Genomic DNA, 12,686 nt, shown 5'->3' with positions numbered 1-12,686 from the left:
AAGTGGCCAGGTCTCCACACCTGGAGATATTTAAAATACAGGTAGATATGGCACTTAGGGATTTGGTTTACTGGTAGACTCAGCAGTGCTGAGTTAATAGCTGGACTCAATGATCCTAGAGATCTTTGCCACCCTAAATGAATCTATAATTCCATATACTTAAAGCAGAGTGTTTGCTGTGACTGTCGGAATCAGCAACACACAGACAAAGAAATTTATGGGATTGATTCTCGCCCAAAAAATATTTAATCATTTAAGATTTTAAAGAAGGAAGGGAAGTTTCTACCTGTTGTTACAAAATATTACAGCTCCATCATTAAAAGTCTTAGAAAGGGTAAGAATATCTACAAGTCACTAAATGTAGAAAAAAACTGCATCTATTTAATTTTGTACAATCCAATTTTGATAAGTCTATGAGGATATCTTACTTATCTAATCACCTATTAATTCAGTCTTCTAAAACTTTTTCATCTTCCTCTGTCAGGGCAGGTGCCTGGGAATATTAAGAGTCTTTTATGTGAGTGTTATGTTAGATCTCATTGCAGAAGAGATGAGAACAGCACCCTTGAGTGTGTCAGAATTTGACTCCCTGATAAAGCCCCTCCAATCTATGAGACAATTGCTTAACCAAGCATACTTTGAAAGTGCATCATCAAGATGCAAGCTTTTAAATTATTGTGTAATAATAATTACATGTTGCAGTAAAAATCATTAAGAAAGTTTAGGGGTAGTCACTATATCATGTACTTAGTCTGATTCCTGACCATAGCATCTTGGGCAGTTTTACAAGGGTTCTTTAACTATATAGCAACATAAATTAGTTACCTGGAACAGTTTTAAAAACAAAACCAACTCTTCTTATGACGGCACTAGTAATTTAGGCAATAGAACATATTTTTACATATAGTTGCTTAATCCTTACAGACTTACAGGTGCTCAGGAGACTATTCTGGCTGCATCTGATTGTGAGATGAGAAAATATCTCAAATGTTTATGTCTGTATCCTTCCTCCATACTAGGCAGGAATTTTTATTCTAAAGTTTTGTGGATCCTTTAGGTAGAATTACTTTCTTTCCACCACCACAAAGCAATTCTCTTTTATTACCCTATCTTATTTGTCTATAACCAGTGATTACCCAGCTCCACTTGGCTGTTCTGTCCACTAGTTCTCATACTTTTCCCTGTGAAGCACATTTCACAAGATCAGCAGAGGAATAGGTAATGATAACCATGTGCAATGTCAGCTTTTGGAAAGGCAGCCTTTGAGGGCTCTTCCTCAGAGGGAGACATGCAAAATGCCAAATGCCTGTCAACTGCTCCACTGGCTACATGACTCCATGTTTACTCATTCTCACCCGTCTGTAGACCAACGACCAACAAATGCCCCAAGTATTCTAGGCATTCAGTGAGGGATTTGGTGCAAACTGCATCCCCAGTAGAGCTCAAAGGAGCTCTCACACTAAGATGACTTCCTGATGACTTCCACAAAAACCAAATCAATCCTTACTTTTTTTGTATACCAGGTGTGAGAACAAATCTTTCTTTGCTTAGCCTTTCGATCAGACGTGTTAACCATGAGTTTCACTGTTACCAAGTTTACAATGTACCCTTCTCTGGAAAACTTACAGAAATACTTCCTTGGATCATCAGAGACCATAATACAAGTAAGCTGCAGTGGGCTGAGGCAGGGACAGTGAGGGAGAGACGCAGACATTTGTGCTTAGAGATCTTGAAGTGCCCTTGAACACTGGGCTGGCTGAGCAGCTGAAGCCAGAGCGCTTTACTGAAGATGGTGTTGAACTTCACCAATGCTCACAAGGCACTTATTATTAAGAAGAAAATTCCATGAGTTTATGGTTGAAATTCAGTAGTAATGAAGCTGTGAGATTGAACAGAGACCTTACTTCATTAAACATCACAAACTACGCTAGCTACAAAAATAATGTTTCTGTTCATTTCCTTGTATACAACAAAGCCTTCACATTTCATTCCACCACATCCTAATATTGTGTGTCATTAGTAATGACAAATGACAACTAAGCTTGTGGTGGCCGTTTTCTTTTTATGTGCTGCTTGTTGCAGGAATGCCTATACCTCAGCAAGAATACCTACTTTACAACTGTAGGAAGGCTGATGAGAAAGAGAGCCCTATAAGCCCACAGAAAATCCTATAAAGGGTGGGCACATTGCCTCAGATTAAGAAGGGATCATCCATCTCTATCTGTATCTTGATCTCAGCATACTGACGAATTTTTAAGCCAGACAGGTCTGTCCCGGAGCACCCACTTTCCAGCCTGTCTCTCTGTACAGTAGGTCATCACCCCAGTTCATAGAGATGGTATTCATAGTATTGCAGAAAGAGGTCAGACAATTTTGTGAGGATTGAATTCAAACAAGTTAACAGCAACAGAAAGCATGTGACTCTAGACTCCACAGAACAGATCCAGGCTGCATTATAGTTAGTGAAAAGTTTCCCTGGTTTGGTCCTGACACTACGTTAGACATATTTTTAAAAAGTGGGGAAGGGGCAAACAAGGAAGGAAAGCTGAGCACTGATTCTGGAAAGGTGTCATGGCTCGTGGGCAGTTCTCTGAGTTCGCTGAGTCAATAATATCTTTAATCCTTTTCTGTGAGAATTGTACATAAATACACACTTCTTCAGCAGGTGTAGAATTCCATCCTCACACAGGAGTTTGGTGCAAATTGCTGTGGGACATGCAACAGACTAACATGTCACTCCTGTCCGAACTCAGATACACCTACAGAAATCCTTCTTTTTTCCTGTCTAATCTCTCTCCATCTGTGTTTCTGGATGATTTTTCTTTATTAGTTTGATTTCTCTCCATTGCAATTTGCTACTTTTCACCTCCCAGACAGAACAAGTACTGATGTTAACAATGAAATTCACTGGGAATGAAAAAAAATTAAGGAAGTTGAGTGGGAGCTAAATGATTTAGTATTTCATTTGTCCAACTGTTCTATTGCCTGTTTCCACCACTGCTGAAAACCCACAACACCCTGAGACTATCTAAAGTAATAAGAAATTACTATGGCAATACCACAGCATATTCTCTCAGGTGACAAGAAGGTAATAATATCCCATGTTGAACAGACCACATTCTACTACCCGATCTCACCACGATGGGGGTAATATATGGTTGTCACCCTACAGGTTGCTGTGAAGCATAACCTAACTTGTGCTGGGGCAAGCAAAGCGATACTCTGATCTGATGAGAGAGCCTTTAGTACCAGGACTTGGGGGAAATACGTATTTTTACCATTTTTACAGGCTTTACAAGTGACACTTGGAGTAGAAAAAAATGGAAATGCTAAATGCAAGGAAACAGTGACTCTACTAATGATAACCTCATCTCTGCATACAGGACCAGTGCTCAAGGGGGAGAAGGGTGTCTGGAGGACGGCAGCTCTAAGAAAGCCTTGGGCACACTTCATAAACCCCTGAACTGGAATGCCCAGTATATTGACTCATAATATCTCTGTTTGGCACTGCTGTTCCTACAGACTCTGATCCTTCCTGACATCCACATTTCACAGTTAATGTTGAAAAATTAGAGGAGAGCACCGAAGTGATTAAAGGATGGAAAAGCTTACAGTGAAACAGGTTGAGATCCTTCACTGTACTGTAAGTTTCTCCAGGAAAAAGAACAGCCTTTGGAGCTCAGACTACCACAATTATCAGAGACTAGGCTAAGAAAGAACTTATTCCCAGCTAACCACACAAGGAACAGAAATTTACTACTCATGGGAACTTCACAATAACCATCAAAAGACAACAGAATCAGGTGGGTGAATGTTAAAGCAAGACCATGTCAGACTGAAAATGAGATAAAATATTTTCAGAAGAATGGTATTTAATTGCTAGGGCACTTAAAAACGTTCTGGGGAATTTCCCATCACTGGACTTTTGGACTTTTTTTTCAAGACTGAAAATTTTCTACAAGATAAACTCTACTTGAAGTCATGTAATTATCTCTGAAAAATTCTGGCAAGTCCTGTGTTGCTATTGCAACAATCACTTGGTTTTGAAAATTCTAAGGGGCAGGAATTAAACTGTCATTGTGATATTTATAAGTGAAACACCTTAATCCTGTTGTTTTTCTAGTTTTAATTGCAACCATTTTCTTTAGTTTCTGCATTTGCATTAAATATAAAACTGCTATATTTTGCAGCTCTGGTATTTTCTACAGCGCAAAATCAATGTCAGAAAACTGGCTTAGGCTACACCCTGCAAATCTGCTATCAAAGCAAAACTTGAAGGAGCACATATTTAATTTCACTGAAGTTTTCACAAATTGCAGGAGATACTGGTGCAAGTTAGATCTGTTTAACACAGTGTCATGTGAGACAAGTATAAATAAAATGACTAAATAAAACCTTTACCTCAAGGTATATTTCTGTCATTATGAGCTTGTTTAATTCTAGTAATTGTTTAAGATTCTAAAAAATGGGAAAGATAGAAAAGAAAGGATAGTTGGATGTACTTTAGAAGCAAACACAACATATATCTAGATGAAGTAATCAAAAAGCACATTACTGATACAATTCAATAACTCTCTAACAACATACACACAAGTATGTGCCTAAAATGTCTCGTGGTGAAATGCAAACATTTGTCTCTAAGTCCATTACACATATTTTACAAAATCAACACAGATTTGGAGCAACTTTTTCTTTACATTCTCTTCTACAACTACTTAAACAATTGTGTCTATACCTTAAGGGGCCAGTTCTGGTTCTATTAAAATAAAATTACCATTGGAACAGAAACAAATTAAACAAGCAAAGACACTGCGGGCCTCACACCGTATTTACCTACCCAGTGTCTGAGCTGGGTTCTGTGCAATGTTTTTGCTTAGACAGAACTAAGATCAGCAGAACCTCCTTCACCACACAACTGCCAAGAAATTGCCTTGAGGCTGAAACCAAGCCAAATTATAAATGAACTTTAGGCTTTTCTGTTACAAACACAATGTCCATCAACATTCTCATCACTAAAAGGAACCAAAAAACTATCATTGTGAAGTATCTCCCGGTTCTGTGACACAAGCACTCTCAACAGCATTGGGAAAGTCCACTTTTTCGCCCCTTGTCATACTGAACAGATGACAACTCTGTTAACAAAAGTAGCAGATTTAGGACCCGGAATAGTATTAGATACATCATAATAGAAAAGATTCTCAGAATCTGTCCCCACTCAGACATAAACACAACAGAAATATTTAAATAGAAGATACAAGTTCAAACCAAAAAAGCAGAAATCTTTATTGTAACATTAAAAAGCCTTTTGATTAAATGAGCTTAGCTGCTGTTCCAAAGTGGGAAAAGAGAGGCTTGGCATGGTGGCCAGGAGTCCAGCAGACAATTTTTTTTTTTTTAATTATTTTCACTGATGTTATTTTAAAGAAAGCACATTTTTAAAAAAAAAAATAAATACCCCAAACACCTTACCTCATTTAGCTGCAGATTCTGGAGTGGAAATCCTGAACTGAGGCAATGGGAAAACTGTCTACAGAACAGTAGGTTGGGTAAGCACAGGTACTAGGTTATGTCAACTAAAGACTCCCAGGAGTGAAGATAAATGGATGTGATACTAATTTTAAAACATTTTGCTGAACACTCAAGCAGCCAATAGGGGAATTCCTTAGGTCACTTCCTGTTCGTTTGATTGGATCTGCCACAACAACAACCAAGATGAGGTTGAGAGCGTTTGCATAAGGCCAGCTCAGTCCTCGGCATTCAAAGAGAACAGGTCTAACCGGGTTACACGCGTGGCTCCAGAACAAAAGAAAAACCTGGTAATGGATGAGGGATTGATTTCTTTGTAGTTGTTTTTTTAAGGCCATCCCTTCTTTTTTTATTTTATTTTTTTTAAATTGAGGTTATTTCAGGTAGATAGGGAGACCATAATTAGAATGGAGAGAAGTGAAAAGCAGGAGTGTCCTAAATTAAAATTAGTCTGGAAATAACATTAGGAGATGCATGGTGTGGAATAACCCTGTGCTGGCAGGAAGGCGGACAGCGTGAGCCCATGTGATGGGCTCAATCCTTTCTTTTATACATTCCTAATCCTGAAAAATGTGTGAAAGGGGAGTTTATTGGTCTTTTAGCTTCTCTGGATATTTAAGAGTAGGTAAGAAACAAAATGAGGAAAAAAATCATCAGTGTGTGGGTATATGGGGTTGAGTATGAAAGTTCAGCTATATGGAGGTTAGCAGGGCAGAGAATCAGTAGATGTGCTTAGTCCAAAATTTTCCTTGAGCATGTATGAATTACCCCTCCAGCCTGCAACCATGAACTCGAGCAGGAAACCAGGTGCCCAAATGAAAATATGAAGCCTCATGTGTTTCTCATTATTTCACTAGTCAGAAAAGGCACCAACATGGAAACAGTTGAAAATGCATAATGTGGGAAGGTTTTGAGGTTTCATTAATTTGTATGCATAAAACAAGAAATGTTAAATATTATTATTCAGTGACTGTTCAGTGGTCTGTGTGAAGTGAATTTTTTAGTCTTTGCTCATTTTTGGTCCCAAGTCTCATCATAAATCTTCCCCTGACAGATGCTGACGAGTTCTCAGTGCTAGATTTACCAAGCACAGGGAATGAATTGTCCTTCAACATCCAGAGATACTATTAATTATTAATCGAGGCTCATTGTCAGCGTAGGGGAAATATTTCACAAATATTACTTATGCTGAACCCGATTTCAAGATAAATAATGGATCTCAGACTCAAGGAATGTCACCTTTGTTCCTATCATCCCCACTAACACCAATTAAAAACTAAGTTCCTTTTGTTCACATAGATAAGGTGCACCTGTGTACAAGTGTTGCTTGGGAAGATTCAGTCATTTCTCACTCAGGTTAGGTCAAGTTCCACGGCTTCCATTGATTCTCGCCTATCAAAGAAAGTTGTCCTGGAGGAAGAAGGAAGACTGTAAATACCCATTTTGGATATTGTCCCTGCAGACATCTGGGCAACAATTTTGATAAGTAGCCCTAGCACTTACAAGATTTCTCTAAGCATTCCTGTCAATGAGTCCAAGTATTTGCATACCAGGTCATGTCTTGGTGAGTATTTGTAGCTTTCATCATCAAAATAATGCCTTAGCAAAATATCAGCATGAATGATCAGTCCAGAGCAGGAAAAGCTAAGAAGCAAAGAACTAGCAAGCAGTAAAGAGCACTTCCCTTCCAAGGAACGATACCTTTAGCAAGAAACCCAAGTCTTACATTGTGCCACTGAGCAAAACATGGGAGATTAAAGAATCACACTGAAATACATCTCATCTATGTGCTGCAGAAGCATCACAGGAGCATGTGACCACTGGATCTCAACATGGATAGGGAAAGCAGAATTTTCCTCTTGCTAAACAGGACATCAGCAAAAGCAGAAGAAAAATGCTTCCAATGTGGTACTGAGACTGGAATGTCACTTTCTGTTTGTGTGACTCTTGGCCTTTTCTGTTTCAGCTCCTAAGGGCAGAGACAGCTCTGGTTGCTAAGATGCAGAATACTTCCAGACAGACGAAAAAGCACATTGTACCAACAGGTCTGGACAAGGCGAAGCTAGCTTGGTCGGCACACCAGCATGCATTATTTATTACTGTGCTATTTTCAAAGGCAGGGTGCCATACAGGGTGGTGGCTCCCTAAATTTGCTGCCCTACCTGGCCAACTATGCTGCCCCCATGCTCCCAAGTATGCTTATTGACACTTACATGTGGTTCAGCACAGAGATTACGAGTGGCTTTCAGAGACAGTCAGACCTTTCTCTCTGCATATCCTTCTTTAGCATTGCAGCCACAAAATTAACATGAATTTGGTCCCCACACAGTTCTAGGTGGCAGAGAAAACATTAAAAACTTTATAACTAGGAACTTGGAGGCCACAATCACAGTATGGCAGAAGTGCCAGTGCAGATTCCCAGAATTAATTTAATTATAGCCATCAAGCATCAAGGAAATTACCTAAATCTGTCTAGATTCTTAAGTTGGCGTCTCTTACTGTAATGTCTGACACCTGATGAAAACAGAGAACAAATGTATGGTAATTTCTACTTTTTCATGAATATTAATTTCTGCTTCATTTGTTAAATTCCAGTGGAATATCAAAAGGTGGGCATAAAGCTGATACGTAGGTTAGACATGCCAAGCAATTTAATACAGAGTATGAGATTCCTGCCTTCATTCTGCTGCAGCAAAATCAGAAGTGATTCATAAACTCTGATGGAAAATAATACACTTTCTGTGAAAACATCACTAGAGAAGCCAGAAGAAATAGGACAGATACTATTTCCAAGCTGTGTTCTATGTTGTAGGCAAATGCCACTTATTACTAAGGTTGCCCATTACTTTGGCTTGCAAGACCTTGTAATTTTTTCTTCACTGTTTGCTAAATTTTACCCTTTAGCACTTTGGCTAAGTTGAAATTTTCCATCATGGACATTTGCTTTGCAACAAAATTTTGAGTAATTGTCATCCATACTAGTGTATGTTTTTTCTGACAAATTAAATAAAGGCTAAGGAAAGTGCTGTACTTTGTATTTATAGTTAGAAATATTACTGCCTTTTCTCTGGAAAGCTCAGGAACATTTATGTTTGAAGTGCAGACTGATTACAACAGGCTGTCAAATTAAGAGTGTACTATTTACCATTCCCAATAAAATCCAATCAAAGTTAGCCAGTTTAAAGCTTATTGACAAATCACAGAATCACAAGATGGGCAAGGTTGTAAGAGGTTATAGTGGGTCATCTGGTCCAGCCTTCAGGGTCAGCACATGCCACAGGATTGTATCCAGATGGATCCAGACTATCTCCACAACCTCTTGGGGCAATCTGTTCCAGTGCTCGTTCACCCTCACAGTAAAGATGTTCTTCCTTATATTAAGGTGGAACTTCTGTGCATCAGTTTCTGCCGATTGCCTTTTGTCCTGTTGCTTGGCACCACCAAGAAGAGCCTGGCACCATCCTCTGACACCCTCCTGTCACATACTTATAGACATTGATAAGGTCCTCTCTCGTTCATCTCTTCTTGAGGCTGAACAGGCTGAACTGTCTCAGCCTTTCCTGATAAGAGAGATGGTGCACTCTCCCAGTCATCTTTGTTGTCCTTCACTGGACCCACTCCAGGAGCTGCATGTCTCTGTTGTCCTGAGGAGCCCAGAACTGGACACAGCACTCCAGCTGAGGCCTCACCAGGGGTGTGTAGAGGGGCAGGATCACCTCCCTCGACCTGCTGGCAGTGCTGTTCCTAATGCACCTCAGGACACCACTGGCCTTCTTGGCCACAAGGGCACTGCTGGTCACAGACAGCTCGTTGTCCACCAGGACCCCCTGCAGGACCTCCACAGAGCTGCTTTCCAAGAGCTCAGCCCCCAGCCTGTCCTGGTGGCCAGGAGCAGGACCCTGCGCTTGCCTTGGCTGGATTTCAGAAGGTCCCTCTCTGCCCATCTCTCCAGCCATTGAGGCCTGCCGAAGGGCTGCACAGCCCTCTGGGGTATGGGCCGCTCCTCCCGGCTTTGTGTCTGCAGGGAACTCGCTGAGGAGGCCTCTGCCCCTTTCTACAACTCATTGCTGAATTAGTTAAACAAGACTGGGCCCAGCATTGAACACCAGGGGACACCACCAGTGACAGGCCTTCAACTCGACCCTGTGCCACTGATCACGATCCTCTGGGATCTGCCACTCTGCCAGTTTTCAATCCACCTCCCTTCCATTCAGAGAGACCCCACTTCTTGAGTTTGCCTATGGGGATGTTGTAGGAGACAGTGTTGAAAGCCCTGCTGAAGTCCAGAGAGACGACCTCCACTGTTCTCCCCTCAAATCATAATCCACATAATGGATTCATGAGGCAGAGTCTCATTCCCTCAGCTTTCTTTTGCTGCAAGTGTTCTCCACCTCCTGGCTTCACAAGGCTTTCCTAGCAGATAACAAAGGCTATTCTTGTACATCCACCAACTTGAAAAAGCAAATTTTTCAATGAGTCCTCCATTTGGTCCAGCAGCTACTCAGTACAACTGGCAGAGATCTGTAGGGGGGAGCTAAAGGCTTCATTCATGGAATTAACCCACAGGATACTCAGTGCCAAACCAGCCATCTCTGCACACCACATATTCAAAACCTAGAAACTGTACATAGGGAACAGAACTAAGAGAACATTATTAGTTTGTGACAGGTTGGGAGGCACACTACTTAGGGCACAGACTAGGGGGTATCATTCAAAGAGAAGCTACCCAATACTATGCATACAGGGAGTGGCCCTCAACCGTATTTGCTGCACATGAATCAAACTTGTGCTGAAAACTTCTGTTCATTTCCTCATGAGTTTTCTTATGCTGTTCATCCTCATGGTATTTTAGGTATTATAGTTACACATGTATTTATAATGTAAATAAACATTTAATATATGTAGATTAGTGTATTACATTGTACTAATGCATTAGCACCAACATTACAGTATTAGCACAAAAACATTTATTGATCTTTATGAATCCCTAGTGGGGTAAGAAGGTAATAATTTATTGCCCCTGTTTTAATGGAGAATCCTAAAATGATCAGGACAAAGGTGTTTATTAATTCAAGGTATCTATTTTGAGCTGACTGAGCACCATGTATTTAAAACACTTAGTATTCTATAGTTATGTAAAGTACTGAAAGCACAGCTACCATTCATTCTTATTTCAGATCTTAGCACTTAGTTCTGTAAACCAGACTCCTTTTCTCCCAGAAAAGAAGGAAAAATTTGATTATTTTTTTAAATACGAAAAAATGTTGGCATGAGTCTAGAAAACAGCCTAAGCATTTTGTCTGCATTTTTCCAAGCGTAATCAATCTCAAGGAAAAGTCCATTATAGTTCTGCTGATCACTGTCTAGATAAATTGTAAGTAAAGAAAGTAATGATGAGGGGCTTGGCAATCATCACAGCAGAATATGAGCTTTGCAGACAATTCTGTGAAGATTGACATTTTAAACCAATACATCTGCATATTTTAGTATTTCTACAGCTTCTTCACACACACAGCAGTCATCAAACAGACCCCAGCTTTCTGTTAGCTGAATCTGGTAAACTGAAAATAATTGAGTAACAAAGTTCCTTGGTTCTGTATGTTCTCCCCAGGAGAAGGACATATCCTGAAAATCCAGATATGCCTCAAAAGGGATGCTAGATAACTGATGAACAAAGGGATAAAAGCCAACCCCCTCAAATTCCTTTCCCAGAAAGCCATCTGGCAACCAGAAAATACCATTTAAGCACCACTTTTCCTGTTCCTGGAGAGGACCCGCACCACCTTGACCCTTTGGTCTCCTTGCCACATATCGCAGATCAAGAGTTGGATTTTTTTCTTTAAAACATTGCAGTGGTTTCTCTCATCATGTCAGTCTAAAGGTACAAAAAAGGCAAAATCAAGTGTATATCTGTTAATTTAAGGACTTCCAGAAAAAAAAAAGTGAGAAACTTCTCAAGGATCACTGAAAAACTGTCCATGCTCTGAGAGAGAGATTCATAAGAAAAAAAATAGACCTCTGCACTGAGAAATAGAATGGGGATAGGATAGAAAGAAAAAAATATATATAAATGACATATTAAGTTTTCCATAGAAAAAATAAGGGTTATAAGTGGCCAGAATGAACTGTCAGGGCAAACACAAATTGCTTATACAAACACTGAAAGAAAGAAATGCAAATCCTAGAGATAATATAGGTTTATAATTAATTATTTAATTTTTTTAGTCTCCTCAGTGTGCAGGTCAAACCAACTCAATGTAACATTGTTGCACACTGTTAGGAATAAACGTGTATGAGAAATTAGGAGAGAAAGATTAAGATAATATAATAGATGATGTCTGTGGCAAAGATATGTAGCACTGAGGAGACCATTAAATCCAGTGCAGCATCAGTTATGTTTTGCATCTGATCTGAAGGAAAAATGTTAAAAAGTTTGTAAGGAGTCAACACTATCAATTGATAAGAAACTATTTTTAAGACTATCTTTTGCCCATATGAGCTGACACAGTTCCATGGATTTCTGTGAGGTTTTGACAATGTATATCTAATAGTATTTTTAATGTAGTTCTGTATACTGCCTTTTCAGGACTCCAAAAAATTTAAAATTTATTATGAGGCAATACTGATTGTGCAATGATGTTTCAGAGGAAAACTTCGTAACTATGCAATAGAGGGTGTTAAACAACAAGCAGGGCAAAATGACCTAATGAGTCTTTTCTATCTGTTGTGGTTTGAATCTCTTAGCAAACACTTTGATGCTGCCTGAACCAAAGCAAAATTATGAGAGCATAAAGAAGGCAAACACAAAGTAATGCACAAAGAATAAAAAAAAAAAGGAGCACAGATATTGTGAGATAAACTTTTTGTACGGCTCAAATACTTCTCCTGTTACATTCATAAACCAGGACATGATAAAACCACAAAGGACCAGGAGAGGCACAACCGTTCCTGGGTGTTGCACCTGTCACTCCCAAAATTTGGTGAATATAGAAACAGGTTTGGCTAGGACCACAGAGGTAGGAACTGTGGATACCTTGTCACTGTAGTACAATTGTAAGAAAAGTGAGGGAAAGCACTGTAAGTTGGCTGGACAGGAGTTCAAGTTCACTCTTGCACGTAGGTCCTTACCAGTGACTGTATTTCACTATTGCATTTGAGAT

The 12,686-nt window shown here is 39.6% G+C and overlaps 1 protein-coding gene across 1 annotated transcript in view; it reads right to left on the bottom strand.

The window, feature by feature from the left end:
• EHF (ETS homologous factor) overlaps positions 1-5,603 on the bottom strand; it is a 33,930-nt gene extending 28,327 nt beyond the window's left edge. The window contains exon 1 of the mRNA XM_069017101.1: positions 5,470-5,603. The gene's annotated coding sequence lies outside the window, so the exon portion shown is untranslated. The remainder of the gene's footprint in view (positions 1-5,469) is intronic.
• Positions 5,604-12,686: the final 7,083 nt, after the last annotated feature.

Source organism: Aphelocoma coerulescens, chromosome 5 (assembly GCF_041296385.1).
Source record: "Aphelocoma coerulescens isolate FSJ_1873_10779 chromosome 5, UR_Acoe_1.0, whole genome shotgun sequence".
Taxonomy (NCBI): domain Eukaryota; kingdom Metazoa; phylum Chordata; class Aves; order Passeriformes; family Corvidae; genus Aphelocoma; species Aphelocoma coerulescens.
Note: the sequence above shows the minus strand (reverse complement) of the source record. Positions and strands in the feature narration are given on the sequence as shown.